The sequence below is a fragment of the Ictidomys tridecemlineatus genome, chromosome 7 (assembly GCF_052094955.1).
Source record: "Ictidomys tridecemlineatus isolate mIctTri1 chromosome 7, mIctTri1.hap1, whole genome shotgun sequence".
In the NCBI taxonomy this organism is placed as follows: Eukaryota; Metazoa; Chordata; class Mammalia; order Rodentia; family Sciuridae; genus Ictidomys; species Ictidomys tridecemlineatus.
Window position 1 is genome coordinate 87,874,101 of NC_135483.1, and position 18,996 is coordinate 87,893,096.

The window sequence follows — 18,996 nt, forward strand, 5'->3', positions numbered from 1 at the left end:
GCAGGGTCTGAGTACAGGGTGGGAGTTCTTTTTCACCAAATGCCGATTGCTACCGCAATGGAAATAGATTGGAACCCAGGTCCACGAACATACTAACTGGCATCTGCAGCATCATAGCTAATAGGGAAAACCTTACTGCTTGGCCCTTTTCTGGAATCACCATATTGAAGAAAACAGTCATTGCTGTGTGTGACAGTGGCTGGGAGATGCTGAAACACTGAATTTATGTCTTAACTGTGCCTCATTCAGGTTTCCTGTGGTGATCTGCTTTATTTGCTATTTGACTATTTTGAGAAGTTTCCATTGGAAAATTCACCTAAGTGTCTTTCTCCAAAGAAAGTCATTTCTTTCTCTGTCGCACATTTGGAGGGTGTGTGTATTCTGTGCTCATTCTGGAAGCTGCTACACATGCCTTTCATGGGAAAACAAGTAAGAGAAATGTACTGATGTTTGTAACGATGATAAGAAAACATGAAGAGCTGTGATGGGCTGAAAGGGGTGCATGGTTTTCTAGCTGACGGTGGAGGAACACACCCTCAGTGACCTCGGAAAGGATTGCTTATGCAATGCCAGGGGTGGAACCCAGGGCCTGGTGCACACCAAGCATGTACTCTACCACAGAGCCATACCCCCAGCCCAAAAGAATCTTAAGTAGGCATGGGTGTCCCAGCTTTCCCCACAGAGACCCTGTGGGGAAGGAGCAGCTCAAGGGAGGAGGGACCCACTCCAGAGGGCCTGTTTCCCTTCTACCAAAGTCCTTCTGTCCTCTCAGCATGGCCTTCCCAGGGCCACATGTTTATGGGGAAAAAAGCAAATATTATTATTTGGGAAAACAGCACATTTTGTGACCCTGGGTACAACCACTAACACACAAAGAGGAGATGAGACGTCCACGCGGGGCTCCTAACCTTATCCTTACCCCCAAAGAACCACACAGCAGAATGGAAGGACACCAGCATCAGAAGAGGGTTCTGCCCCTAGGGCTGCTTGGGGCAGCTGCACTGTTCTCACTTAGTTGCTGTGACCTGTGATCTGACTGTGATGTCCCCAAATTCATATGATGAAATCCTCACCCACAAGGTGTTAGAAAATGGGGCCTCTGGAGGTGATTAGGTCATAGGGCAGATTCCTCCTGAGGGGAATTAGTATCCTTTAAAGAAAGGCCCAAGGCCAAGCACAGTGGTGCATGCCTCTAATTCCAGTGGTATGGTGGAGGCTGAGGCAGGAGGATCACAAGTTCAATGCCAACCTCAGCAATGTGGAGAGACCCTAAGCCACTTAGTGAGACCCTGTCTCAAAATAAGACATCAAATGAGTTGGGGGTGCAGCTCAATGGTAAAGCACCCCTGGGAAAAAGGAAAAAAAGCCCAAGAACCACCCACTCTTCTTCCAGGTGAGGACACAGAGAGAAGATGCCACCTGTGGATGAGAAAGTGGGTCCTCACCAAACATCAGATCTCTCAGTCTTGGAGTTTCAGCCTCCATGACTATGAGAAATAAATTTATGTTGCTTATAGGCCTTGTCACGGTAGGCTGTGACAGAGACTAGGATGAAGTAGAGGACAGTGGACACATGATGAGGCCATGCACTCAGAAGTCATGGCCAGGTGCTCCAGGTAGGACAGGTGTGGCTGCTGGGACCAGAGGCTTCTCCTTGCCTCCTGCTCACCCTGTCTGCCCTCCCCTTGTGGTTCTGCAATAATAGAACAGCAGCTCCCAGGGGTAGTGGTGGCTCCATTGCAGGGATGTATAAAGAGCCAGAAAGGGAGGGAGCAATCCAATTAAGGGAATGGGAGACAGGAAAGAGTGTGGCCTTCTGACCTCGGTGGCCCAGGACGCAGTACCTGCCCTCTGCGTGACATACACACAAGAAAGTGTGGCATGTGGGCCTCTTTCTTCCCTGGATTTTTCTATACCTGAGTCAATCATTATTGGCTTGAAATATGGATTAAAGAAAAAATATGGAAAATGAGATTGAATTATGAAAAGCAAATTCCGAAATCTGTAGAGTGTGATTGGAAGACAATAAATTAAGAAGCCTGAGGAGTAGCCAAGTGACACAAAGGAAGAGCCGTGTGTGGGGTCAGGTTTCTGGAGCCTGGGGACCATCCACCCCTTTGGTAGGTGGCAGAGAGAACATGGCCCAAGAAAGTGCTGATGCTTCATGGAGTGGGGTGAGAGCGGAGAGTGTGGCCCCTTTAAACAAACACACAGCCTCTTGGTATTGTCTGTGGTGATGACAGCAGCCAATCTCGCTCTCACCCAGCTGTGTACGTGGACTGCTCCTGCTCCGCCTGGCCCCAGGCCAGCGGGTACCCCACACCATCTTCAGAACCTACACGGTGAGTGCTTCCTGCCCAGGGGTGTCTCAGCAGGCGGCAGAGCCCTGCTCCCCAGGAGCAAACACACTCTTGATCCTCCAGGTCTATGATTTTAACATTTTGCTTTTTACAAAATTATTTAACTTAACCAAATCCAGAGTGGGAGAAAGTCATCACTGCCCTGATTGTGGGGGGGCAGGGTGGACAGTTGTTTTGTCCAAGTCATTTTGAGTCTTAATCTATGAAACAGATCAATAAAGAGGTTTTATGATTATGCACACAATGCTCTCCGTCTCAGGTGGGGGAAGAACGTGGCTACCATACGCATCCTTTCCTGCCATGTGACAAAATCCTGCACATCCCAGATGGGAAGGAATGGGACAGTGTGAGAGTTCACCAGAACATCTTTTCGGAGTAGCACATCGTTTTAAGACTGGGGAATTGCTATTTCTGAAATTTCCCATTTAATATTTTGGGGCTATAATTGATCATTTGTAATTAAAACCATGGAAAGTAAAACAGACAATGGACTCAGACATTACTCACCAAACACAGAGCCCTCTTCTGGAACCCTGGCTGGGCTCGGAAGTTGCCACTGTTTCCCCAAGATATACTAAAGATGGACTGAAGTTCAGGGGCTCCTCCTCAGGTGGTGGAGGAGGGAGAAAAGTCCACCCCAAAGGGTTTAAATGAAATCGTGAGGATTAAAAATGTATCCAAATAGTTTTTAGTATGAATTTCCTTCCAACCTCCAAATGGATATTTAATAGACATTGGACTGATTCATGATAATTCATTCAAATTGGGTAAACTCCACTCAGAGGGAGATGCCTCCTGCTACATGGAACTTTCTGGAACTCCTGTACTTGGGCCTCACAGTACCTCTGCTTCACTTTTCTCCCGATGTCCCATGGCTCCCAGCGTTTCCATGAAAACATTCCACTTTAACCTTATTTGTCCTACATTTTAACCTGAAATTGATTCTTTTTATGTAAACTCATAAAGAAAACTTTAGGTCACCCTTGATGTCATAGGTTGGATGTACTAATTTTACTTTTTGTTATATACTCTAAAATAAAAACATAGTTCTTAGGATGTAAATTTGTTTATGTAACACCTAGGATCGCTTTGGGAAATCTACTTAACATGAAGAATCAATTTCTTCCAGTTAATTTCACCAGAAAATTTGTGCATACGTACGTGCGCGTGCGCGCGCGCACACACACACACACACACACACACACAGACACACACATACACACACACACAATTTTATTTCTTTTGTGGTATTTACTTTTCAAATAGGAGATTTGTTTTGGAAGTTTCTGTGAAAGTCAGTTCCATGGGAGAACAACATCATACTGACGTTGGGGTCCTTTCCAGACACATTTTGTCCATTTTCTCCAACAGAACTGGATCTGTAGCTTTTTCAAGAGACCACAGTGTGCAATGGATGAAGGAAGCTGGCATTGCAATTCCACTGGTGCTCCCAGTGCAAGGGTGACTTCTGTGATGAAAGAGCATTGCAAACCCCCAGCTATCCTGTAGGGGAAGTGTGAGTTGTGTTGTTCACCTGTTGGCACATTGTAGGACACTTTGTGAACAGTTTCACATGCCTCGCTCACTCACAGGCCTCACCTTTTTGCAGGAAAGTGTGGGCACTACCCAGTCCAAATGAGACCTTCCCAGATTGTGATTTGGATAAGGTTCATGTGTTGGAAGCATGGCCTCTCTGATGCTGCTCACAGGCACTGGACAATCACAGTCCCTGCCAGGTGGGGTGCCCTGGGATTCTGTGTGGATGTGGAGAACTGGGCCCATGAGCATTAACTGAGTGCCAGTCAGGAAGAGAGGACACCTCTGGTTTGTGTGCTCAATTTTGCCCACCCTGAAAATGTGATCTCCCCCACAGGCTCAGCCCTCCCAGATTCTTGCAATTACAGGCACAAAAAATACCAGCCATGATCTGGCACACAATCCAGTACATCACTGTTTGTGGCCTAGGAGTGCCCCATGTCAAAGTCTGAATCTATTATTTATACCCTCTGAATTGTTTGTTGGTGAATTGGAATGACTTTTGATATTGCCTGCTGATTTTTATACTGATTTTGTAGTATTTTAATGTGGAAGAAGCAGGCTACATCACCCACCTGAGTCTGAAGGCTCTTTCACGAGGCACAGATGCCACCCTGGCTAAGAGATAAGAGGTGGGCTTGCAACCCAGTCCTTCAGCTCTCCTACTTAGCCAGTGCAGTGAGAAGCACAGAGGAATTATCCAAAGATTAAGTTCATTATGGGAAAACATTGCAATAATAACATGCACATGCTAATAAACCATGTGTACAATAAAAGCATGGTGGTGCATGCCTGTAATCCCAAAGACAGGAGGATTGCAAGTTCATGGCCAACCTCAGCCACTTAGTGAGTGAGACCCTAGTAACTAAGACTAAGTTTCCTAATAAAAATAAAAATAAAAAGGAATGGGAATGTGATTCGGTGGTAAAAGCCCTCTGGGTTCAGTCCCCAGGAAGATTGCTTGAAGAATATCAATACTGCATGAATAAGCCAATATTCATCAAGAATCCTAGGGGTGGCGTCACCTGAAGTTGGGTGGGCAGTGGTTAGACAGTTATTACAGAAGTGTTTGTTGGGCAAGGTTGTTATGGCTTTGTGCAAGGGGATGGTTCTGGCAGTCTCTTGTAACAGGTCTTGTCATCAGGCACATGTAGGTGACATTACCTCTTTACCACCTCCCTGATTATTTTTTTGCTGAAGCTTGAGCCAAGAGGCTCTATTTTAATTCTGACAACTTGAAAATATGGTAAATCCGGACAGTTAGGGAACCTCTCCCTGTGACTCCATTTTATCACCTGTAAAATGAGGAGGAGAGTAACTACTTTATCTCAGGGTAATTTTCCTATATTAAATAAGGTGGCATGCAAAATCTAGTAAAGCATTGCTCAACTGTAGCCCATAAAATTCCAGTCAAAAGCCTGCTGAGATTTTCAATTTTTAGCTACTCAATTTTTAGCCTAAAGTTGGTGGAATCTCAGGATGTCATACTTTATCTTGCAAAACATCTTGGACTTTCCCTTCTGGAGTTCCAAATTATAAAATATTGTAATTTGCCATTCCCAAATCCCAGTGTTACTTGACATAAATTAACAAACAAAAGCACAATCCTTTGGCTATTTTTATGTACAATGCATGTTTTCATGCCACTGTGTGAGATTTGCCTCCCTCAAACCTTGTTACAGTGTGAGCACATTACCAGTCGGATGTGAAAAATGGATCAGAACTCTCACCTTTACCTGGGCAAACCCTTGTAGGAAGAATACAAGTTTTAATAAATTCTATTTGTGGGGAAGCTTTCTTGGTGTAGCTTTAAGAAAGATCTGGGTCCTACTGGGATGGACCATCAGATAAGGGGCCCTGGCTCTTGGCAAGTGGTCCTCTTGACAAAGGGTAGGGTCAGGCCTCTTCAGAGCTCACTTTTTGGGCTCATTAGGATGACATTGAAATGCCCCATCCCCTGTGCCCACTGCTATTCCCTATGAGGACATATTCTTGGGCTTTCTCTTCTCTCTGGACCAGAGGATTCCAAATGTAAGCTTCAGACGACACCTTGCCACCTAGCCCACAGCTCTGCATGGTGACCGGAGAGTCTCTAAAACCTACAGTTGCCAAACAAGACTCAGTGTTCACTGTTGCTATGGTTTGGACCCTCAACGTCCCCCAAAGGCACCTGTGTTAAAATCTTGATCTCCAGGGTGTCACTATTGGGAGTTGGTGGGAACTCAGGAACGGGGCCTCATGGGAAGTTTTGGCCCATAGGATGTGCCTTCAAAAGGGATTATAAGATGCCAGTTTCTTTCTCTTTCTCTCTTGTCTCAGCCTTGAGATGAACAATCTGCTCTGATATGCACTCCCCACCATGATGTGCCACTTTGTCACAGGCCCTAAACAACCAGGCCAACTGACCATGAACCAAAATCCCCCAAACTATGAGACAAAATAAACCTTTCTTATTTTTCATAGGTTGAATAACTCAGGTATTTGTTATAGTGGCAGAACACTGACTAATACAACTATCCCTTGCCTCTCAGTCTATGAACAGCATCCCTATTTGCTGGGTTCCTTCCTCCCCAAATAGGAGTCGCTCTTGACACTTCTCTATTTTGCAAACAGTTCCAGAATCCAACCACCCTGAATGGTGGGAACCACATTCATGTCTCAGCCATCAAATCTGTCCTGTCTCCTGTTTCCTCTCTTGATCCCCTTTTTCTATGTCTATATGAAGCAGCAGAGTATGTTTGATCATAGATTCTATACTACAATCATACCAATGGTTTCTCATCTTGTAGAATTAAAATTCACAGTCCTCACAGTGACATAGACTGCTCTGATTTGGATAAGGTTCGTTTGTTGGAAGCTTGTTCCTCAATGTGATGATGTTGGGAGGTGGTGGAACTTTTAAGAGGTGGGGCCTAGTGCAAGGTAATTAGGTCATTGGGGTTTCATCCTTGGTCTTCCAGAGTGAGTTAGTGCCTGTGAGAGCAAGCTGTAATAAGGAGCAAGCCAGGCTGCTGAATACTTCTGGCTTCCTGTCTCCCCCTATGATCTCTCCCTCTCCATGTGCTCCCACCATTGGTGTGGTGGAGCCAGAAAGCCCTTACCAGAGCTGAGCAGAAGCAATGCCACACCCTTGAATCTCTAGAACTGATAAATCTTTTTTTTTTAAATAAAGTGTCCAACCTCCAGTATTTTGTTAAAATAACCAAAAAAAAATGGACCAACAGAAGTCCTGAACCTCATGTAGAGAATTAGTTACCCTGATGGAAAATTACCCTGTGGAAAGAGAGTTCCTGATAGCCCCAGCCATATTGGATGTTTCAGCTGCAGACTCTATTACCCAGTCCAGATGAGACCTGCCCAGATTGTGAGTCATGTCGAATACTCTGTTCTTCTGACTCATGCAGTTAGGGCTGTTGGTTGCACAGAAATGGAAGATTGAGATAATACTACTTATAAGAACTGAGGATACTATGAAATGAATAAAAGGAAAAAAATACAATCAAAATGTATGTACTAAGAGAGGATCAGATGAATTGTTAAGGAAGTTAGGTAGGCAAATTAAGAAGAGAAAATCTAATGAATCCCAAAGGAAATTTAACTCATTGAAAGGCTTGTGGTTGCATCCCAAATGTTTGCATGTGGTGCTCGGTTTTGTGCACTAAAATTGAATGAGATGTGATCAGCTATGAGAGGCAGGATCCAGAAGGTAAACACACGACTCTCATTGAACTGCACATCTATATGTCTATACTGAGTGTGTGTGTGACGTGGACTGTGGGAAGCCAAGTGAGGTTGTTTCTGGAAGGCTTTATTGTGTGTGATTTGGTGCAAAATACCCTTTTATCTTTTCCTTTTTATTGTGAGATATAAGACACAATCAGAAAAATGTGCAGAACCAAGATATTTATCACAAAGTAAATACCTGGTAACCAGGTTGAGAGGGTAATATTACTACTTCTGGGACCTGTCCCTAAAGGTAGCCATTATCCCAACTATGGAAATCGCTTTCTTGCTTTCCCTTAGCAACTAAATAATAGGGTTTCTTGTAGCTGGAATTTTCTATTTATCTTAATGGAATCACACAGTGAGTGTTCTGGTGTTAGTGCTCACCGCTTAGCTGGAGCTCATTCCTACCTAGCACTACACCTTATGAGTATATCTGTTACTCATGTACGTTTGGGTCATTTTCAGATTGGGGCTGTCACAAGCACTACTGCAATGACTACTATCGTTCTTTGTCCCTGGATACACACAGCTGTGCATTCTGTTAAAGATGTAGCCAGGGGTGAATTTGCTGGGTCCTGCCTTATTCACAACTTTGGATTTAATAAATTGTGCCAATCTGTCTTCCCAAGTGGCTGTACCCATCCAAATTTTTTTCTGTAGTGCATGATAGTTCTACCAATTTACACCTCACTGAAGTTGTGGGCCTATCTTTTCCATCTTGGTCTTTCTAACGTATGCAAGCCTAATGCATTGTGATTTTAATGTAATTTTCCTTGATTATCTATCTTTTTTGGTCCTTTGAAGTCTCTTGCTCAGTTTTCTACTTGGTTGTAATTTTCTTAATTAACTTGTACAAATCCTTTGGAAGTTAAACATGCAACAATGCAGTCGTGTGTCACTTAACAACGGGGATGTTCTGGGGAATATGTCCTTAGTTGATTCTGTCATTGTGCAAATATCATCAAATATATTTACAGCAACCTAGACCCTATGTAGCCTATTATACACCTTGTCTATATGATGTATGTGTGTGTGTGTGTGTGTGTGTGTGTGTGTGTGTGTAGTATAGCCTATTGCTTTCAGAGCCATGCTAAATAAAACAACACAACACAAGATCACATTATGCACAAAAGAAAATAATGCTATTAAGAGATGTGATAAACTGGGTTTGGTGGTGTACATCAGTAATCCCAGCAGCTTGGGAAGCTGAAGCAGGAGGATCACAAGTTCAAAGCCAGCCTCAGCAACCTAGTGAGGTCCTAAGCAACTAAGATCCTATATAAAAATTTTAAAAGGCTGGGGATATGGTTCAGTTGTTAAGAACTTTGGGTTCAATTTTGGGCACCAAAAAAAAAGAAACATGGTAAATGCAAGATGCATGAGGTGACTGGCAGTCAGTGTGTAGCACAGCATACTCTCAGTAAATATTTTTACAAAGAGAAGGTTTATAATGATAAAAGCATAGCATAGTATATACATAAACCAACAAAAGTCATTTATTATCAATTATCACTGTACATAATTGTAGGTGCCCTACTTTTAAATGAATGTCAGTGTGGCAGGTTTTGTTTATGTCAATACTGCCACAAACAGTATAATGCATTAGCAGTGCATTCTGCTACTGTGTAGGGATGATGCTATGACTGGCTAGTAGGAATTTTCCAGTACAGTTCTATGGGACTACCATTGCATATGTGGTCCATCATTGACCAACATGTCACTAGGGGATGCACAACTAGATTTCCTTCTGCTATATGAATTACCTTTGTTCTTTTCCTGTTTTTTTTTTATTATTACCAGAGGATGTTAGAATTGTTATAGAACAATTTACCAAGTCTTCTCCTTTATGGATTTTACTTAATATCTAACTAGTCTTTCTGTAACTCATGTTATTTTTTTTCAAAATTTTAATTCATTCTAGCTAGTTGTACATGACAGTAGAATGCATTTTGATACATCATACATAAATGGAGTATGACTTCTCATTGTTCTGTTTGTACATGATGTCAAGTTTCACAAGTCACATAATCATATATGCACATAGGGTCATAATATCTGAACCATTCTACTATCCTTTCTAACCCCATATCTCCTCTCTTCTTTCCCTAGCTCCTCCCTGCACCCACTTATTGTGAATTAGCATCCACATATCAGAGAAAACATTCAGCCTTTGGTTCTTTGGGATTGACATCATGCACTTAGCCTAATATTCTCCAGCTCCATCTATCTATCTGCAAATGCCGTAATTTCATTCTTCTTTAAGGCTGAGTAATATTCCATTGTGTATATAAATAACATTTACTTTATCCATTCATCTGTTGAAGGACATCTAAGTTAGTTCCATAGTTTAGAGATTGTGAACTGAGCTGCCATAAATATTGATGTGGCTGCATCACTGTTGTATGCTGATTTTAAGTCCTTTGGATATAAAATGAAAAGTGGGATAACTGGGTCAAATGGTGGTTCCATTTCAAGTTTTCTTAGGAATCTTGATACTGTTTTCCAGAGTGGTGGCACTAATTTTCAGTCCCACCAGCAGCATATGAGTGTAACTTTCTTCCCCACATCCTCACCAACATTTATTATTGCTTTTATTCTTTGTGATTGCCATTCTGACTGGAGTGAGCTGAAACCTCTGTGTAGTTTTGATCTGCATTTCTCTGATTGCTAGAGATGTTGAACATTGTTTCATATATTTGTTGGTTGATTAAACTTCTTTTTCTGTGAAGTGTCTGTTCAGTTCCTTTGCCCATTTATTGTGGATTATTTATATTTATGTATTGAGTTTTTTAGTTTCTTTGTATATCCTGGAGATTAATGCTCCATCTGAGGCACCTGTGGTAAAGATTTTCTCCCATTCTGTAGGCTCTCTCTTTATGATATTAATGATTCCCTTCCCTGTGAAGAAGCATTTAGGTTTGATTCCATCCCACTTATTGATTCTTGATTTTACTTCTTGTTCTTTAGGGGTCTTGGTAAGGAAGTCAGTTTCTAAGCCAACATACAGGAGATTTTCTTCTGTTAGATGCAGGGTATCTGTTCTAGTGTCTATGTCCTTGATCCACTTTGAATTTTGTGCAGGGTGAGAGATAGGGGTTTAAGTTCATTTTGCTACATGTGGTTTTCCAGTTCAAATGCAAACCATAAGGGTGACTATTCTCTGATTCTGTTATAGGTGCCAATCCATATTTGAGCTCCCCTCTCTACACTGGAAAATGTCCCCAGGGAAAGTAGCCCTTAAGCTGAGCTCACCATTGGGGACTCCATCTTCACTCTAACTCTGGCTCCCCTTGATTCTCAAATGCCCAGAATCAGATGATTTCATATTGTCTTTAGAAGATTTTTGTTTCTAATGACCTAACCCATCATTACTAGAAGCAGAAGTTTGGGGATTCACTTTAAGTAAAATTGCCATATCTTTGGGCACAGTGGGAGAAGTGGGGGGGGACAATGCAGGCCAAGGTGAAGACTTCAAAATTGAGCACATGTTGGCACCGTCAGGGGGCAGGATTCAGAGTGTTTGTGACTCAGAGGGAGCCTCTGTGGGGGACAGGGCCTGTGCCCGGTGGAAAGAAGTTTTCAGCGTCCATGGAAAGTGTCCGATGAGGTGGCAGATACTTGTTTAAGCTCAGGTGACTTTAGAGCAAATAACATGCGAATTAATTTAAAATAGCGTCAATGACAAAAGAAATGCATTTTCTCACACACTGCAAATTATGGAGTCAGGGCGATTCCAGAGGCGACTAACTCAGCCCCTGAGCACTGTCCAAAAGCTCGGTAGGTCTCCATCGTACTTCACATGTTTGCCTGTGTTGGGGGTGTAGTAGCTCCCTACCAACCACCAGCCACCAGACAGGCACTACCTCCAGTGGACAACAATGTGGAAGGAACTGCTTCTTCACCATCTTCTTCCCAAGGGCCAGGACCCCCTCTGCTACAGGCCTCCAGATGTTTCCTCACATCTCCTTGGTCAGAAAGGGCTGTCCTGTTCCTGCCTAATCCAGCCACTCCAAGGGGAATGGGGCTCTGTGGTTGACTTTGCCCCCATAACTCATTCCTCGGGGCTGGGGTGTGCCCGCCAGGGTCTCCCACGGAGCTCCTGGGGGATTCTCTCACTTTCATCCTGGTGACACCCCGTAGGGTCAGTCTGCAGGTTGGGCCTGTCCTGTCAGCACCCTGTGATGACGACTATTCTCTGATTCTGGTCTAGGTGCCACAGAGGCTTGGGACCAAGGTCAATGGAACCAGTTGATGCTGAATGGAGGTACTGGTAGCCCGGGAGGTGGGGCTGGCAGAGTGACTGGCCCCAAGACCATCCAGACTGATGTGAAACCTGGGATCAAGCAAGCCTGAAGAGGGTCCCTTGTCACTATCTGGCCTTTTCACACCCAGCCCTGGAATTGATCTGCAACAGGGAACCCTTCATGCCTGAACTTAGGTCATGGACACTTGTGGGCCCAGTGCTTGGGGCAAGATGAATTTCCAGAGGCTTGATATGGCTCCTCCTTGGTTGTCTGTGAGCATGACGGAGTCCTATTTAGGGGGCTGGAGACTCAGGCCATAGTTCTGATTCAGAAAGACCCCAGCCAAACCAGGAGCACCAATCAACAGCTCTGCTTTAGGTGGCCTTGGGAGCAGATCTTTAGAGCCTGGGTTGAACTGGTTCCTAGACTCTAGCTAGCTGGACAGAGGAAGCACATTTACATGTTCCCTAACCTGGAGCTCAGCTTGATCTTGACTCTATGCCATTCAAGCAGATTCTCCCTAGGAGCAAACATGCTTCAGAAACCAGGTGACCCAGAGGTTAAAGTGTCACAGTACTGGCCTCAGGACCACTCAGACTGATGGGCTGGCCACCCCTTCCCTGTCCTTCCTGTCCCAGAGCTTCAGCATTGAGAGGGGAGGTTGAGGACCAGAAATATTTTCCTGTAGAGGACCAGGTAGTAACTAAGTGAGTCTTCGAAGGCTGTAAGGTCTGCATGCCAACTACCCACATCTGTGGTTCTGTAAATGTGGTCATGGGCAAATCACAAATGAGGGACTGTGGCTGTGCACTCAGAAAACTTCACCAAAGGCCAATAATGACTGCGATTTGACCCACGGGCTAGAATTTGCCAATCCTGATCTCCATTAGTCAAGATTGATATTTTCTAGGAGAGAAAGAACTTGGTAAAATTAATTGTTCTCTTGTTTTTATTCACTATTTGACTTAAATTCATGCTAAAGATGATTTTTAACTGTCATTTTTCCATGGATGTGATGCATACCATTTTAATCCCTTCCTCATTGGAAAACAGCAGAAAAAGGCAACCCCCAATTCTCATTTCAACCAAAGAAGGCATCTGATCTTTAAGAAAAGGAACAGCTGATCTTTATTGGGCAGATAACAATTGTGTATGTTTATGGGGTACAATACAATGTTTTGATTATATTCACACATAGTTGAAGATTAAATCAATAAATTAACATAACTATCACCTCACCAACTTATCATTTAATGTGAGAACCTTAAAAATCACACTTCTAGCATCTGGTTGAACCTGATTTGCTGCCTAAGTACACTGGAAATTTCTAAATGGAGCGGCATGGCAGGGGACTCAGCCTCTAATGGCTCTTTCTGTTCCTGTTTGTACCATCTCTCGTCTGGACTTTCTGGTTTGTTACCCACTATTTCTAAATCCACATGACCTTGCATTTTTCACTGTCTCCACCTACACAGTTCTTGAGGCTTAAGAAGATGCCAATCAAGGGCCCCAAAACAAAGCAAATATGCTGCCTGAACCATGTGTGTTGGTGGATGGTGTTCAAGCCCAAGCAACGCTCTCCATACACAACATCAGTGTTGAAATCAAGCTACATCATTTCACTAAATGTGGAATAGTTCTGTGTCGGGATGTGGTCAGGGCGGTGCTCAATGTTCCCTCACAAAGAGGCAGAGAGGAAAATTATGAGTGATCAGCAGCTTATTGAAGAAAGAGAAGGCGATTAATATTAGCAGGGAGCTTCTTGTTCACTCAGAGATGCTTACTGAAAGTTGGGGGCAGAAAGGCCAAATTCAAGTCTCTGAGCAAGACGAATTTTCTCCAACCCCACTTTGCTATATAATGTAAGTATGAGGGATAGATGACCAAAATAGAGCCAGTTTCCACCCCTTCTGGTATGCACACCCCTCCCAGTCTCTCTTCAGTGCCTCCCATTGGGAGGTAGATCTCATCTCCATCCTCATTCCCATTGGAGCTGGGCTGGCTCCCTGCTGTCTCTGGATAAAGGATGTTATAGACAAACAGTCATGCTACTTCTTATCAGGGACTTCAGAGGCTGTGCCTTTTGTGGGCTTTTGCTAACTTTGTTTCTGCTTGAGAACAAGTCTGGGCTAGTCTGCCTGGAGAGAGAACCATGTGTAGGGGAGAGCAGAGGCCTCCGTGCACCCAAACACACCACCCAGCCAACCCCCATATTTCCAGAGAGGCATGGTGTGAGGGAGCATAGAAAAACCCTCAGATGGTTCAGGCCCAAACTGCCCACCGGCTAAATTTTGAAATGAATGAATGAACTAATCCTGAACTAATGAGCTTGAAGTTACAACTTGGGTGTTCTTTAACCATTTTTTTAACTTGGTGTCCAGAGATTTTATTGGAACTCAGTCACATAGACATGGGTAGCTGCCCATATGGCAGACCTTAGACTCCAATGCTCCCCAAGTTTCAACTAATAACATATGACTCAAAGCCCCATAATCAATCATGTTATTGGAGAGTTTGCAGTGATTCAAGATTTCCAGATAAACAAAGAAAGTCTATCAGGCAGGAGGTTAGGAGGGTTTAGAGGTAATCTCGTAGAAATTAAAGACAAAAGCCAAACTTATCTTTGGCCAAGGTTATATTTCTCTACTACAAACAGGTGAAGTTCATTTTAATAATGCATTGCACTTTGGTAATTATATGCAAAACATAATCATTTTAATATATACTCAATATAAACATTATTGATACTTTTTGCATTATTTCTCAGGCAAAATCTTTGAATCCTGTGACTCTTTTACATTTACTAAACATTTCAAATTGTACTAGCCACATTTCAGGTACTTTAGAGCCACATATGGGCAGTGCCATATGGCCACTCAAGCTCTAATCTCTTCTAATTCTTACTGAATCTAACAAATCCCTATACAGTTCTACTGTGGATATAATTATCAGTGTTTGGGAATATTTTTATTTGTTATCATTTTATCACACTTCAAAATATTAATTCTAAACATAATATCAACAAAAAATCTCTCTTACCACTCATTTGAAATCTGACTCTATCCCTTTTCAGAGTAGTCTTCTTTCCCTGGTAACTTTTGATTTTCACTTTATACTTAAAGGGATACTCTAGAACCGTGGTGACCTCTGGTCACCAACTGAAACTTTCTATTTCAGTGCATTTGACTTTTGTGTAATATATACTATCCATTTTTTTCTGAATGTGTGTGTAAATAATAGGCATTTGTGTATGTGTATGTCTGCAAACCCTCCTCTTTATTTTTTAAAATTTTTATTTGTTTTAATTAGTTATACATGACAGTAGAATGCATTCATGCCCTTTGATATATCATACAAAGAATATAATTTCTTATTTTTTTGATTGTACATATCATAGAATCACATTGGTCATGCAGATCTATCTATCTATCTATCTATCTATCTATCTATCTATCTATCTATCTATATCTATCTATCTATCTATCTATATATATATATATATATATATATATATATATATATATAGAGAGAGAGAGAGAGAGAGAGAGAGAGAGCAATAACATCCATTTCATTCTATTATCCTTTCTATCCTCACATCCCCAAGTTTCCTGGTATGGAATTTTCCACTTGAAGTATTGTATCAACACTCAAAATAGTTTCAGATTTTTAGACATTTTGGTTTATAGGTTTTTGAATTAGCAATATTCAACCTGTAGTAAATTTGGAGATGAGTTTCTCTTCAACAGTAGCCACCCACTACAAGGGATGCTGATTCTTGCTCTGTCTCATAGAACATCATAAAGATCAAATGAGATATATTTGAACGCTTCGTAAATTGTAAGTAACACACAAATATCAGATGTTTCATTGGCTTGGTAAGTTTCAATCAGTATCAAGACCAAGGAGAAAATGCAAATATATATCAAAAGCCCCTCCACCCAGCCAGCATGCTCCAACTCATTGCATGAACAAGCTATTTCTCAATCCCTCACAGCCAAGTCACAAGTTAATCTCTCCAGTGTCACACACACATTGCTCTTTCACTAAACCCATCTTTAATGACCATCTACTATATCTATGGATGCATTCTTACACCAACTACTACTTGGTCAGTATTTGTTGATCTTCTTTCTGTCAGTAGATGTACCTCTACTACTGCTCAGCCAATATTTGTGCATCATGTGTTTCAGGCACTGTTTTGAGCAATAGGAATACTGAAATGAACTGGGGTAAAGCAAGTACATTAAATGAATAAAACAGAAAACAGCTAAAATTAAGAAAGCTAAACAGAAGTTAAGTATTATGGCCAGAATGCTGGTCCCCCTTCCCCAAATTCATATGTGGGAGTCCTAAGCCCAAATTGACTGTATTTGGAGGTAAGGGTTGGGCGGGGGCAGCAATAAGGCTGAAGCTTTGATTGACAGGATTATTCTTTTAAGAAGAGGAAGAGACACTGGAGCTCCTCATCCACCAATGTCAGGACGTGAGAAGACAGCTGTCTGCAAGCCAGGAACAGAGCCCTAGCAGGAACTAACCTTATCAGACCTTTATCTTGGACTCCAGTCTTCAGAACCATAAAGAAAAACACATGTCTGTTGTGTAAGCTACACAATGTATTTGTTGTTTCAGCCCAAGCAGATCAAGACCATGAATGCAGGGAGAACGGTGGTGTGACGATGTAGCAATTTAAGCCAAATGGCCAGGTAACATTGGGGTGAGCAGACGTGAAAAAGGCAATGAACATCCACAGAAAGAACGTTCCAGAAAGAAGGCCTGGCAATGCAAACATTCAGAAGCAGGACAGTCTTCGCTGAATTTTGAAGATCAGGACAGTTTGGTGGACTTCCTCCTCCAGGGTAACAGGATGCTGCAGCGACACCCAAAGGCAGGGAGGGCTGGGGTAAGATTTTTGTTACCAGCTTTGCTAGCTGCTGTGTGAAGAATGGCTACAGGACAGAAAAAGAGGAAGCCTGGGCACCATGCAGGAGGTTGTTGTAGTTGTCCACATGAGAGATGGAGGTGCTACTGAGATGGATAAAAGCAGACTGAAGTGGGAGGTTTAAGAAGACTTCCAGCAGATTCTGTGGGGGTATATATTTTCAGCTGTAAGAGAAAAATTGAAGATTGTCTGGTCATTTTCTGCTGCTGAAACAGAATACCTAAGATCGGTAACTTATAATGCACACAATTTATTTGGCTCACAGTTCTGGACACTGGGAAGTCCAAGAGCATGGCACCAGCATCTGGGAAGGGCTTCCATACTGTCTCATCCCATGGAGGAAGGCAGAAGGGCAAGGGGAGTGTGGGAAAGGACAGAGGGAGAGAAGTGAGAGGGGCAAATTTATAATAACTCAAGATAATTAACCCCCTCCCATGATAATGACTTTAATCTATGCATGAGGGCTGTGGCCCACAGTCATCTCTTATTAAGCCACATTTTCCACTGTTGCATTGAGAATGTTGTTTCCAACACATGAAATTTGGTGGACACATTCAAACCTTAACAAGATAGTCTTTCTAATGATGCATAGAGGGCTAACAGAACACATTGGACTTCTGTAGTTCCTACCTAAAGGTTTGTTAAATCCTGTAGGCTGGTTGTACCACAAATTTAGAGCTGCTAAACTTCTCTGTAATTGACTGGTAGAGCAAGCAATGCCATTTTCTTACCACTTACTTTTATCGGCAGGGATAGTGCCAAAGCTTAACATCGTTGCATTTGATATTTGCAAATTAAGGGTAAAGAGGTTCCTATGAGAATTAATGATCTGCTACTGTGCAAAAAAATCACCGACATGTGGTTATTGTGGGTCAGGAACTTGGGAGTAGCTTGGCTAGGTGGTTCTGGCTTGGAATCTTGTTCATGAAATTGCAGTCAGGTATTCGCTTGGGCAGGGGCTCATCAAAAGACTCAGCTAGGGGGCTGCGGGATATGGCTCAGTTGGTAGAGTGCCTGCCTTGCATGCACAAACCATGGGTTCAATCCTCATCACCACCTCACCCCCCCCAAAAAAAAAGACTCAGGTAGGACTGAGTTGACTTGCTCATGCGGCTCACTGTTGGCTGAGGCTCTCAGCTTCTCTTCCTGTGGTCCCTCCTCAGAGCTACTTGAGTGACCTCTACACTTGGCAGCCAGTCCCACCACAGTAAGTGATCCAAGAGACAAAGGTGAAGGCTGCAATACCTTTTATGACCCAGTCTTGAAAGTTACTCACACTCTACTTCTATCATGTACAATTAACCTTGAGAGACCAGCCTTGGTTCAGAGGGGAAGCATTGAATACCAGGAGGCAAGGATCTTGGAGACTGGCTGCCACATTCTCTAGAAGTCAGAGGACATTGTGATCCCTCATTGAAAGGGGATAGGAGTTATTTTTCCATGGTGATTTATCCCTACCAGAGCCCCTGTGCCCAGTGCTGGCTCCTTGGGAGAAGCATGTAAGCAAAGTCTCAGGTTCCTCATCCATGAAATGGGCTCTAGCTCCTGCCTTGTGATATTTGAGATAATGTAATGTGATATTTGAGTCTGATGCTGACACCAACTGGTGTCTCATGAATGTCCTTTTTAATACACTTAAGCACAGGTCTTTAAATTACCTTGGTTGCCATAGACCTTTTTACAATCTTTGCACTTTGTTTTTGTATAGAATGAACCCGTGTTTTTTTTTCCCCTAGCTTTCCTTCACATCTTTGGGCAACACACATTGGAAATAACTTGCTCTGGGCTACATCATGACCAGGACAGAGGCAGGCACACCATGGTGACCCAACATCTGTCCACTGTTTCCCTGTGGCATCTGTCATGGAAAAGTTACTGCCCACCCAGGCTTGGCACCTCTTTGGCTCATTGTGCATCCGCCCACATGATGAACTCATTATATTTCTGTGCATGGAATGACTGCATTCATGATGAACCATCCGGACAGGCCCACATGGGGATAGCTCGTAGCTGTGAACCCTCATCTGAGAATGCGCTCACACATGATCCACACACAGGCATGTACGTGACTGCAAGTTCATTCCTGGTTAGCTCTGATGTTTCCAAAGTTTCAAATATGTTTACAGATTAGATGGCAGTTTTGTGATTTAATGTAAATTATTTTCTTCTCTTGAAAATCAGTTTTATAATA

General features: G+C 42.8%; 1 non-coding gene across 1 annotated transcript; it reads left to right on the forward strand.

Moving 5' to 3' along the window:
* Nucleotides 1–5,500: 5,500 nt before the first annotated feature.
* LOC120886740 (small nucleolar RNA U13) lies at nucleotides 5,501–5,602 on the forward strand. The gene has a single exon (XR_013424520.1). It is a non-coding gene; the product is annotated as a small nucleolar RNA U13 (small nucleolar RNA).
* The last annotated feature ends 13,394 nt before the right edge of the window (nucleotides 5,603–18,996 follow it).